Source organism: Electrona antarctica, assembly GCF_951216825.1.
Source record: "Electrona antarctica genome assembly, contig: SUPER_22_unloc_1, whole genome shotgun sequence".
In the NCBI taxonomy this organism is placed as follows: Eukaryota; Metazoa; Chordata; class Actinopteri; order Myctophiformes; family Myctophidae; genus Electrona; species Electrona antarctica.
Window position 1 is genome coordinate 417405 of NW_027638776.1, and position 12791 is coordinate 430195.

The window sequence follows — 12791 nt, forward strand, 5'->3', positions numbered from 1 at the left end:
AGCTTGTAGATCAGCTATTTTCGGTGGCGCAACCCAGCCCTCTCTGGAGATGCAGGTGTAACGACATGGATTCTGAAACAAATGTGTTCAACACAAAATGCTACGTTCCAAGTTCAGGAGACTTCGGGGAAAAAAGCAATTCTGAATGCTGCCTTCCGGCATGGCATGGAAAGGAGAGGCATGTTGCATTTCTTTCACCATGTAGTGAATGCTGCATTCGTGGTCTGGAGAGCAGTGTTGTTTTCGTCGACTAAAACTAAGACGAAAAATGTTCGTCGACTACCTTTTTCCACTGAAGAAAACTAAATGGAAACTAAATGAAAACTGTGCTATGATGACTAAAACTAAGACTAAATATACTGACAATTTCGTCAACAAATAAAAACTAGACTAAAATGTTAGGAAGGGACTATAGTGGACAAGAGATCCAATATAAGTCATTTTACACTTGGTTGCATGCTGAAAATAGCAGATCTACAAGCTCACAACGCGTCGCAACGCGACGCGTTGTGAGCTTGTAGATCGGCTATTTTCAGCAAGTGTAAAAACAGTCCTTACGACGGCAACAATGCCCACCAAGATACATTTTAGACGACTAAATCAACTGTAGATTTAGTCGACTAAAATCTCATGGCATTTAGTCGACTAAAACTAGACTAACACTAACACATTCCAGGTGACTAAAATGTGACTAAAACTAAATTAAAACTATTCAAAAGACTGACTAAAACGAAAATCAAAATTTGCTGCCAAAAACAACACTGCTGGAGAGGGCAGTCTCTCAGTTGTTTTACAGAAGGGTAAAAGGGCAGGGGCTGAAGCCCCCTTTGATGTCCATGTGTGCACGCCCCTCGTACATCATCAGTGAACTTGGAGGCCATCTGTGATGTAATAAGAACCATCTGTGATGTAATAAGAACCATCTGTGATGTAATAAGAACCGTCTGCGATGTAATAAGAATCGTCTGTGATGTAATAAGAATCGTCTGTGATGTAATAAGAATAGTCTGTGATGTAATAAGAACCATCTGTGATGTAATAAGAACCGTCTGTGATGTAATAAGAATAGTCTGTGATGTAATAAGAACCATCTGTGATGTAATAAGAACCGTCTGTGATGTAATAAGAACCATCTGTGATGTAATAAGAACCATCTGTGATGTAATAAGAACCGTCTGTGATGTAATAAGAACCATCTGTGATGTAATAAGAACCGTCTGTGATGTAATAAGAACCATCTGTGATGTAATAAGAACCGTCTGTGATGTAATAAGAACCGTCTGTGATGTAATAAGAATCATCTGTGATGTGATAAGAATCATCTGTGATGTAATAAGAACCGTCTGTGATGTAATAAGAACCATCTGTGATGTAATAAGAACCGTCTGTGATGTAATAAGAATCATCTGTGATGTAATAAGAATCATCTGTGATGTAATAAGAATCATCTGTGATGTAATAAGAATCGTCTGTGATGTAATAAGAACCGTCTGTGATGTAATAAGAACCATCTGTGATGTAATAAGAATCGTCTGTGATGTAATAAGAATCGTCTGTGATGTAATAAGAACCATCTGTGATGTAATAAGAACCGTCTGTGATGTAATAAGAATCATCTGTGATGTAATAAGAACCATCTGTGATGTAATAAGAACCATCTGTGATGTAATAAGAACCGTCTGTGATGTAATAAGAACCGTCTGTGATGTAATAAGAACCGTCTGTGATGTAATAAGAACCATCTGTGATGTAATAAGAATCGTCTGTGATGTAATAAGAACCATCTGTGATGTAATAAGAATCGTCTGTGATGTAATAAGAATCATCTGTGATGTAATAAGAATCGTCTGTGATGTAAATAGAATCGTCTGTGATGTAATAAGAACCGTCTGTGATGTAATAAGAATCATCTGTGATGTAATAAGAACCATCTGTGATGTAATAAGAATCATCTGTGATGTAATAAGAATCGTCTGTGATGTAATAAGAATCATCTGTGATGTAATAAGAATCGTCTGTGATGTAATAAGAACCGTCTGTGATGTAATAAGAACCATCTGTGATTTAATAAGAACCATCTGTGATGTAATAAGAACCATCTGTGATGTAATAAGAACCATCTGTGATGTAATAAGAACCGTCTGTGATGTAATAAGAACCATCTGTGATGTAATAAGAACCGTCTGTGATGTAATAAGAACCATCTGTGATGTAATAAGAATCATCTGTGATGTAATAAGAATCGTCTGTGATGTAAATAGAATCGTCTGTGATGTAATAAGAACCATCTGTGATGTAATAAGAATCATCTGTGATGTAATAAGAACCGTCTGTGATGTAATAAGAACCGTCTGTGATGTAATAAGAATCATCTGTGATGTAATAAGAATCATCTGTGATGTAATAAGAATCATCTGTGATGTAATAAGAATCATCTGTGATGTAATAAGAATCATCTGTGATGTAATAAGAATCATCTGTGATGTAATAAGAATCATCTGTGATGTAATAAGAACCGTCTGTGATGTAATAAGAATCATCTGTGATGTAATAAGAATCATCTGTGATGTAATAAGAATCATCTGTGATGTAATAAGAACCGTCTGTGATGTAATAAGAACCGTCTGTGATGTAATAAGAACCGTCTGTGATGTAATAAGAACCATCTGTGATGTAATAAGAATCGTCTGTGATGTAATAAGAATCATCTGTGATGTAATAAGAATCAGCAGCAGAATCACATCAGTGAAGTTAACAAGGAGGTTCTCGTGGCTGCAGGCACACAGCTTTGTGTGTGTGTGTGTGTGTGTGTGTGTGCGTGCGTGCGTGCGTGCGTGCGTGCGTGCGTGGTGCATGCGTCTGCCTGTCTGTGTGTCTGTTTGTGTGTGTGTGTGTGTGCACGCGTGCGTGCGTGCGTGCGTGCGTGCGTGCGTGCGTGCTTGCTTGCGTGCCTGCGTGCGTGCGTGCGTGCCTGCGTGCGTGCGTGCGTGCCTGCCTGCCTGCGTGCGTGCGTGCGTGCGTGCGTGCCTGCCTGCCTGCGTGCCTGCCTGCCTGCCTGCGTGCGTGCGTGCGTGCCTGCCTGCGTGCGTGCGTGCGTGCGTGCCTGCGTGCGTGCGTGCCTGCGTGCGTGCTGCATGTGTATGTGTTTTGGTTTCCGTTGTCTGTAGCCAATGGCACAGCAGCACCATCTTTTATGGCCGACATCAAAGGCCCCACTCCTCCGTTGGCCTCTCGCCATCACTCTCTTCCTCCGTTATTGGCCTCTGTCCATCATTCTTCTCCTCCACTACCTCCGTGAACGCTCTCGACCACTTCCTGTTCTTCTCCAGTTCACTGTCATTATGGCTGACATGCTGTACTACCAGGCCTTCCAAAACAATTCACTGCCACTATTCATGCGTTTTATCAACTGCACTTTCCACTTTCTTAGTTTGTTTCCATTTTTAGACATGTCTAGAGTATTTGTTTCTTGCTAGTGTTGCTAAATCCTTCTTCATTCAATTGTGGCATTATTTATTATTTATAATACGCATTAAAATGTACATACTGGTTGATGGCTGAGCAGGGATGTGTGGCTTCAAATCTAACTAGGGATGTCCCGAATTTCTGTGTTAGCCGATACCGAATACCAATACCATTGTTGTGATCTTGTGTTGTTCATAGCTATCTAGCTATATATATATCTCGTGTTGTGTTTATAGCAGACTCCTCACTCAAACGTGCACTTGCAGTTTGGGCAACTCCAAAGCAAACTCCACATGCTCCAACATTGTATTTACCTGCCATAGTGTCAACCCCTTACCCCTGTGTGGGATCAGTGGTTAGACTGGCATATTCACCGATACCGATATGACAAATAAGGGCTGATACCGATACTTTTCCGATACCGATACAGTATCGGGACATCTCTAAATCTAACTAAGGAATATTGTTTGCGCAAATGTATTCTGTTACTTTGTTTAATTTGTTTAAAACGGAAGATATGCAGTGCGCTGACCAGCGCACCTGATCCCAGTCAAAACACGGCTGACCAGCGCACCAGATCCCAGTCAAAACACAGCAATGAGCTCCATGAGCGTCTGAGAATGTGCTCCGTCAGCCAGCCTGCCGAAAGCACGCTTTAATAGCGCTCTGCTTGTTTGTCTCCTGCTCCTCGCTTCCTCTTCTATCACTCCAGTCCTCGCTACGCCTCTGTCTCCTGCTCCATGCCTCCTCTTCTATCACTCCAGTCCTCGCTACGCCTCTGTCTCCTGCTCCATGCCTCCTCTTCTATCACTCCAGTCCTCGCTACGCCTCTGTCTCCTGCTCCTCGCTTCCTCTTCTATCACTCCAGTCCTCGCTACGCCTCTGTCTCCTGCTCCATGCCTCCTCTTCTATCACTCCAGTCCTCGCTACGCCTCTGTCTCCTGCTCCATGCCTCCTCTTCTATCACTCCAGTCCTCGCTACGCCTCTGTCTCCTGCTCCTCGCTTCCTCTTCTATCACTCCAGTCCTCGCTACGCCTCTGTCTCCTGCTCCATGCCTCCTCTTCTATCACTCCAGTCCTCGCTACGCCTCTGCCTCCTGCTCCATGCCTCCTCTTCTATCACTCCAGTCCTCGCTACGCCTCTGTCTCCTGCTCCATGCTTCCTCTTCTATCACTCCAGTCCTCGCTACGCCTCTGTCTCCTGCTCCATGCCTCCTCTTCTATCACTCCAGTCCTCGCTACGCCTCTGTCTCCTGCTCCTCGCTTCCTCTTCTATCACTCCAGTCCTCGCTACGCCTCTGTCTCCTGCTCCTCGCTTCCTCTTCTATCACTCCAGTCCTCGCTACGCCTCTGTCTCCTGCTCCACACTTCCTCTTCTATCACTCCAGTCCTCGCTACGCCTCTGTCTCCTGCTCCACGCTTCCTCTTCTATCACTCCAGTCCTCGCTACGCCTCCGCCTCCTGCTCCATGCCTCCTCTTCTATCACTCCAGTCCTCGCTACGCCTCCGTCTCCTGCTCCATGCTTCCTCTTCTATCACTCCAGTCCTCGCTACGCCTCCGCCTCCTGCTCCATGCCTCCTCTTCTATCACTCCAGTCCTCGCTACGCCTCTGTCTCCTGCTCCATGCCTCCTCTATCACTCCAGTCCTCGCTACGCCTCCGTCTCCTGCTCCTCGCTTCCTCTTCTATCACTCCAGTCCTCGCTACGCCTCTGCCTCCTGCTCCATGCCTCCTCTTCTATCACTCCAGTCCTCGCTACGCCTCTGTCTCCTGCTCCATGCCTCCTCTTCTATCACTCCAGTCCTCGCTACGCCTCTGTCTCCTGCTCCATGCCTCCTCTTCTATCACTCCAGTCCTCGCTACGCCTCTGCCTCCTGCTCCTCGCTTCCTCTTCTATCACTCCAGTCCACGCTACGCCTCTGCCTTCTGAAATGTGTCGTTTTTCATGTTTGGGTTACATTACTTTTAGAGTAGAGTTTAGAGTGTCCCCCGCACAGTGCAACTAAAGCGATATATACCTACAGTGCAGCAGTAATCACACAAGACATGACATGATGTAGAAAGAATAAGGAGCGAGGCCATAGCTGAATGGGTAGAGAGAGGCTATAGCTGAATGGGTAGAGAGGCCATAGCTGAATGGGTAGAGGCTATAGCTGAATGGGTAGAGGCTATAGCTGAATGGGTAGAGAGGCTATAGCTGAATGGGTAGAGAGAGGCTATAGCTGAATGGGTAGAGAGAGGCCATAGCTGAATGGGTAGAGAGGCTATAGCTGAATGGGTAGAGAGAGGCCATAGCTGAATGGGTAGAGAGAGGCCATAGCTGAATGGGTAGAGAGAGGCTATAGCTGAATGGGTAGAGAGAGGCTATAGCTGAATGGGTAGAGAGAGGCTATAGCTGAATGGGTAGAGGCTATAGCTGAATGGGTAGAGAGAGGCCATAGCTGAATGGGTAGAGAGAGGCCATAGCTGAATGGGTAGAGAGAGGCTATAGCTGAATGGGTAGAGAGAGGCTATAGCTGAATGGGTAGAGAGAGGCCATAGCTGAATGGGTAGAGAGAGGCCATAGCTGAATGGGTAGAGAGAGGCCATAGCTGAATGGGTAGAGAGAGGCCATAGCTGAATGGGTAGAGGCTATAGCTGAATGGGTAGAGAGGCTATAGCTGAATGGGTAGAGAGAGGCTATAGCTGAATGGGTAGAGAGGCTATAGCTGAATGGGTAGAGAGGCTATAGCTGAATGGGTAGAGAGAGGCCATAGCTGAATGGGTAGAGGCTATAGCTGAATGGGTAGAGAGGCTATAGCTGAATGGGTAGAGGCTATAGCTGAATGGGTAGAGAGGCTATAGCTGAATGGGTAGAGAGAGGCCATAGCTGAATGGGTAGAGAGAGGCTATAGCTGAATGGGTAGAGAGAGGCCATAGCTGAATGGGTAGAGAGAGGCTATAGCTGAATGGGTAGAGAGAGGCCATAGCTGAATGGGTAGAGAGAGGCTATAGCTGAATGGGTAGAGAGAGGCCATAGCTGAATGGGTAGAGAGAGGCCATAGCTGAATGGGTAGAGAGAGGCCATAGCTGAATGGGTAGAGAGAGGCCATAGCTGAATGGGTAGAGGCTATAGCTGAATGGGTAGAGAGGCTATAGCTGAATGGGTAGAGGCTATAGCTGAATGGGTAGAGAGGCTATAGCTGAATGGGTAGAGAGAGGCCATAGCTGAATGGGTAGAGAGAGGCTATAGCTGAATGGGTAGAGAGAGGCCATAATGGGTAGAGAGAGGCTATAGCTGAATGGGTAGAGAGAGGCCATAGCTGAATGGGTAGAGAGAGGCTATAGCTGAATGGGTAGAGAGAGGCTATAGCTGAATGGGTAGAGAGAGGCCATAGCTGAATGGGTAGAGAGAGGCTATAGCTGAATGGGTAGAGAGAGGCCATAGCTGAATGGGTAGAGAGAGGCTATAGCTGAATGGGTAGAGAGAGGCTATAGCTGAATGGGTAGAGAGAGGCTATAGCTGAATGGGTAGAGGCTATAGCTGAATGGGTAGAGAGAGGCCATAGCTGAATGGGTAGAGAGAGGCTATAGCTGAATGGGTAGAGAGAGGCTATAGCTGAATGGGTAGAGAGAGGCCATAGCTGAATGGGTAGAGAGAGGCCATAGCTGAATGGGTAGAGGCTATAGCTGAATGGGTAGAGAGGCTATAGCTGAATGGGTAGAGGCTATAGCTGAATGGGTAGAGAGGCTATAGCTGAATGGGTAGAGAGAGGCCATAGCTGAATGGGTAGAGAGAGGCTATAGCTGAATGGGTAGAGAGAGGCCATAGCTGAATGGGTAGAGAGAGGCTATAGCTGAATGGGTAGAGAGAGGCCATAGCTGAATGGGTAGAGAGAGGCTATAGCTGAATGGGTAGAGAGAGGCTATAGCTGAATGGGTAGAGAGAGACCATAGCTGAATGGGTAGAGAGAGGCCATAGCTGAATGGGTAGAGAGAGGCTATAGCTGAATGGGTAGAGAGAGGCTATAGCTGAATGGGTAGAGAGAGACCATAGCTGAATGGGTAGAGAGAGGCTATAGCTGAATGGGTAGAGAGAGGCCATAGCTGAATGGGTAGAGAGAGGCTATAGCTGAATGGGTAGAGAGAGGCCATAGCTGAATGGGTAGAGAGAGGCTATAGCTGAATGGGTAGAGAGGCTATAGCTGAATGGGTAGAGAGGCTATAGCTGAATGGGTAGAGAGGCTATAGCTGAATGGGTAGAGAGGCCATAGCTGAATGGGTAGAGAGAGGCTATAGCTGAATGGGTAGAGAGGCCATAGCTGAATGGGTAGAGAGAGGCTATAGCTGAATGGGTAGAGAGAGGCCATAGCTGAATGGGTAGAGAGGCCATAGCTGAATGGGTAGAGAGAGGCTATAGCTGAATGGGTAGAGAGAGGCTATAGCTGAATGGGTAGAGAGGCTATAGCTGAATGGGTAGAGAGGCTATAGCTGAATGGGTAGAGAGGCTATAGCTGAATGGGTAGAGAGGCTATAGCTGAATGGGTAGAGAGGCCATAGCTGAATGGGTAGAGAGAGGCTATAGCTGAATGGGTAGAGAGAGGCTATAGCTGAATGGGTAGAGAGGCCATAGCTGAATGGGTAGAGAGAGGCTATAGCTGAATGGGTAGAGAGAGGCTATAGCTGAATGGGTAGAGAGAGGCTATAGCTGAATGGGTAGAGAGAGGCTATAGCTGAATGGGTAGAGAGGCCATAGCTGAATGGGTAGAGAGAGGCTATAGCTGAATGGGTAGAGAGAGGCTATAGCTGAATGGGTAGAGAGAGGCTATAGCTGAATGGGTAGAGAGGCTATAGCTGAATGGGTAGAGAGAGGCTATAGCTGAATGGGTAGAGAGAGGCTATAGCTGAATGGGTAGAGAGGCTATAGCTGAATGGGTAGAGAGAGGCTATAGCTGAATGGGTAGAGAGAGGCTATAGCTGAATGGGTAGAGAGGCCATAGCTGAATGGGTAGAGAGAGGCTATAGCTGAATGGGTAGAGAGGCTATAGCTGAATGGGTAGAGAGAGGCTATAGCTGAATGGGTAGAGAGAGGCTATAGCTGAATGGGTAGAGAGGCCATAGCTGAATGGGTAGAGAGAGGCTATAGCTGAATGGGTAGAGAGAGGCTATAGCTGAATGGGTAGAGAGAGGCTATAGCTGAATGGGTAGAGAGAGGCTATAGCTGAATGGGTAGAGAGAGGCCATAGCTGAATGGGTAGAGAGGCTATAGCTGAATGGGTAGAGAGAGGCTATAGCTGAATGGGTAGAGAGAGGCTATAGCTGAATGGGTAGAGAGAGGCCATAATGGGTAGAGAGAGGCTATAGCTGAATGGGTAGAGAGAGGCCATAATGGGTAGAGAGAGGCCATAGCTGAATGGGTAGAGAGAGGCCATAATGGGTAGAGAGAGGCTATAGCTGAATGGGTAGAGAGAGGCCATAATGGGTAGAGAGAGGCTATAGCTGAATGGGTAGAGAGAGGCCATAATGGGTAGAGAGAGGCTATAGCTGAATGGGTAGAGAGAGGCCATAATGGGTAGAGAGAGGCTATAGCTGAATGGGTAGAGAGAGGCCATAATGGGTAGAGAGAGGCTATAGCTGAATGGGTAGAGAGAGGCTATAGCTGAATGGGTAGAGAGAGGCTATAGCTGAATGGGTAGAGAGAGGCCATAATGGGTAGAGAGGCTATAGCTGAATGGGTAGAGAGAGGCCATAATGGGTAGAGAGAGGCTATAGCTGAATGGGTAGAGAGAGGCTATAGCTGAATGGGTAGAGAGAGGCTATAGCTGAATGGGTAGAGAGAGGCCATAGCTGAATGGGTAGAGAGAGGCCATAATGGGTAGAGAGAGGCTATAGCTGAATGGGTAGAGAGGCTATAGCTGAATGGGTAGAGAGGCTATAGCTGAATGGGTAGAGAGAGGCTATAGCTGAATGGGTAGAGAGAGGCTATAGCTGAATGGGTAGAGAGAGGCTATAGCTGAATGGGTAGAGAGAGGCTATAGCTGAATGGGTAGAGAGGCTATAGCTGAATGGGTAGAGAGAGGCTATAGCTGAATGGGTAGAGAGAGGCCATAGCTGAATGGGTAGAGAGAGGCTATAGCTGAATGGGTAGAGAGAGGCCATAGCTGAATGGGTAGAGAGAGGCTATAGCTGAATGGGTAGAGAGAGGCCATAGCTGAATGGGTAGAGAGAGGCTATAGCTGAATGGGTAGAGAGAGGCCATAGCTGAATGGGTAGAGAGAGGCTATAGCTGAATGGGTAGAGAGAGGCCATAGCTGAATGGGTAGAGAGAGGCTATAGCTGAATGGGTAGAGAGAGGCTATAGCTGAATGGGTAGAGAGAGGCTATAGCTGAATGGGTAGAGAGAGGCTATAGCTGAATGGGTAGAGAGAGGCTATAGCTGAATGGGTAGAGAGAGGCTATAGCTGAATGGGTAGAGAGGCTATAGCTGAATGGGTAGAGAGAGGCCATAATGGGTAGAGAGAGGCTATAGCTGAATGGGTAGAGAGAGGCCATAATGGGTAGAGAGAGGCTATAGCTGAATGGGTAGAGAGGCTATAGCTGAATGGGTAGAGAGAGGCTATAGCTGAATGGGTAGAGAGAGGCTATAGCTGAATGGGTAGAGAGAGGCTATAGCTGAATGGGTAGAGAGAGGCTATAGCTGAATGGGTAGAGAGAGGCTATAGCTGAATGGGTAGAGAGAGGCTATAGCTGAATGGGTAGAGAGAGGCTATAGCTGAATGGGTAGAGAGAGGCTATAGCTGAATGGGTAGAGAGGCCATAGCTGAATGGGTAGAGAGGCTATAGCTGAATGGGTAGAGAGGCTATAGCTGAATGGGTAGAGAGAGGCTATAGCTGAATGGGTAGAGAGAGGCCTCCTCTAGTGTCCCTGAGGAAGACTATTAACCCCCCGTGCTTTTAAGTAACAACATGTCACGCAGACTGCCGGTGTTTACCTTTGAAGCGTCAAAGCGTCGTAATTCTATCTCCTTATGATGAAATTCCGCTTGAAAATAGTCCCATGATTTGTTATTGAGCCGAAACACATAAGCCACTTCTAGTAGTCTATACCCCTTCGTTCACTTTGCATTGATTGGACTCAGTTTCCCAGAAGCCCTTGCAAGGCGGCGATTGGTTGATTTCCGGTTACGTCATCATAAAGCGTCGGCCTCGTCACCACCATGTCCGCGACAAAGTCGCCATTTCTTTTAAGTTATTAAAAAAAACGCGAATTAAACACATAAAACAAATAGCGGGTTTAGCGTATTACGCAGGGAGAGACAATGGAATAAAAGGCGTGAATAGCGGGTTACGCAGGGAAACTGTTAACACTTTAATTGCCCGGAACTATTTAATCCATTACATTCATGCGCCCAGTCGATTTATAAACACGGACGCCTTTTCCGGACGGACCGGCCGGAAGTTCATGATGTTGTGTAGCAGCTAACAATAGCCACAGCACTATAGAGTCGATCGACAACAACGGGAGACAAGAATAAATCTATCGAGACTAGCGACTGGACCGCGGAGCGCCGTCTAACACTGGATGTTTTTTCAGAAAAAGACGGGATGATTTAGATCGCGATTTATGAACGTTTTAAGATTTTCGTTTTCATCAGCTAAACAGGGGAGGAAGTTTTTCGATGACGCCTCACTCTTGCACGTCACCGAGGAGAGCCCAGCAGGCACGCCTGGGCTATACAGCCAGGCGATCCGTTCTCGTATCAATAAACTTCGTCTTTAGGACAATACTTCGTCCTGAGCGTCGGGCGTTACTAATAGAAAGGACAAAGAACTTCGTCCTGGGCGATGGGAGTGTTAAGAGCTCCCCGGGCGCTGCCCACATAGCGCCCACTGCTTCTGATACTTAGGAAGAGTAAAATGCAACACAACATTTCACCGTATGTGCAAATATACAGACAAATACCTAGTCATCACTTTCTCGTAACTCTCTCACGTTCTCCCCATTGGCTAAAGGCCAGCCAATGAGGGGTCGCCAATGGCTTCCCATACCCTGAGCAGAGCCCCCACAGTAGAACAGTACGTATATACAGTACGTGCTGGGGCAATGACCCAAAACACATAATAATAACAAGACTGACATGGCATTTACAGCTTGGCTATCAATATAAATAATAAAACAAGGGCATCTGTGTCTGTCTGTTTTTCCACCACTGGCAATTTCAGATTTGACGACCGGGGCGACCGTCTTTAAAAAAAAAAGCACCTCTTTTGATCTTTACACCCTTCGGTTCCGTCTGTTTTACGTTCAACGTTCGTCTACAGCAGTTCCTCCACCTTTCCTAGATCCACGTGAACATCTTGAAAGTGTTCCACGGTCCAGCCATGTACTGTGAAGTGGTCAGATGGCTGGATGGGTTGGTGGGCCGTGTTATAGGTTTTAATTATCATTGCATTGTTTTAAAATATAATGTAGGTTACAGTATATTATCAATACAATCTTATAGTGATTTGCCAGTTATTTGAGGGCCCACTTGCAATATCATCACGGCCCACTAATGGGCCCCCGGTCCACAGGTTGAGAACCACTGATCTACAACAATCCATGACACATGAAAGACTCTCCTCTCCTCTCCCCTCCCCTCCCCTCCCCTCCCCTCCCCTCCCCTCCCCTCCCCTCCCCTCCCCTCCTCTCCTCTCCCCTCCCCTCCCCCTCCCCTCCCCCTCCTCCTCTCCTCTCCTCTCCTCTCCTCTCCTCTCCTCTCCTCTCCTCTCCTCTCCTCTCCTCTCCTCTCCTCTCCTCTCCTCTCCCCTCCCCTCCCCTCCCCTCCCCTCCCCTCCTCTCCTCTCCTCTCCCCTCCTCTCCTCTCCTCTCCTCTCCTCTCCTCTCCTCTCCTCTCCTCTCCTCTCCTCTCCTCTCCTCTCCCCTCCTCTCCTTCCTGCCTCAGGATTGTGTGGCATCAGCGCGTTCGTTCGTTCCTCCAGCGGGACGCAGAGCGACGTGCCTTTTACGACCGTCTTCTCCCCAGCGGGGCGCTCCCACGTTCAAGGGGATGTGCGCCGCACTTCCTCCCTACCTAGGCGCTCCCTAAATGAAACCCACGCGTCCATTAAAACACCCCCCCCCCCCCCTGGCCCATGCAGGACAGACTTTACCCACCCCGCAGGCACCGGGGGTGATTAGACACACACGCTCGCGCACGCACGCACGCACGCACGCACGCACGGCGTTGCACGCACGCACGCATGCATGCACGCACGCACGCACGCACGCACGCACAGACGCACGCACGCACGCACGCACAGACGCACCCACGCACGCACGCACAGACGCACACACACACGCACAC

The 12791-nt window shown here is 47.7% G+C and overlaps 1 protein-coding gene across 1 annotated transcript in view; it reads right to left on the reverse strand.

Annotated features, from left to right (window-relative positions):
* Window positions 1-12791, reverse strand: part of LOC306916009 (integrin beta-3-like) — a gene marked incomplete at its 5' end in the record, with an annotated part of 89564 nt that overhangs the window by 6768 nt on the left and 70005 nt on the right. The gene's annotated exons all lie outside the window — the stretch shown is intronic.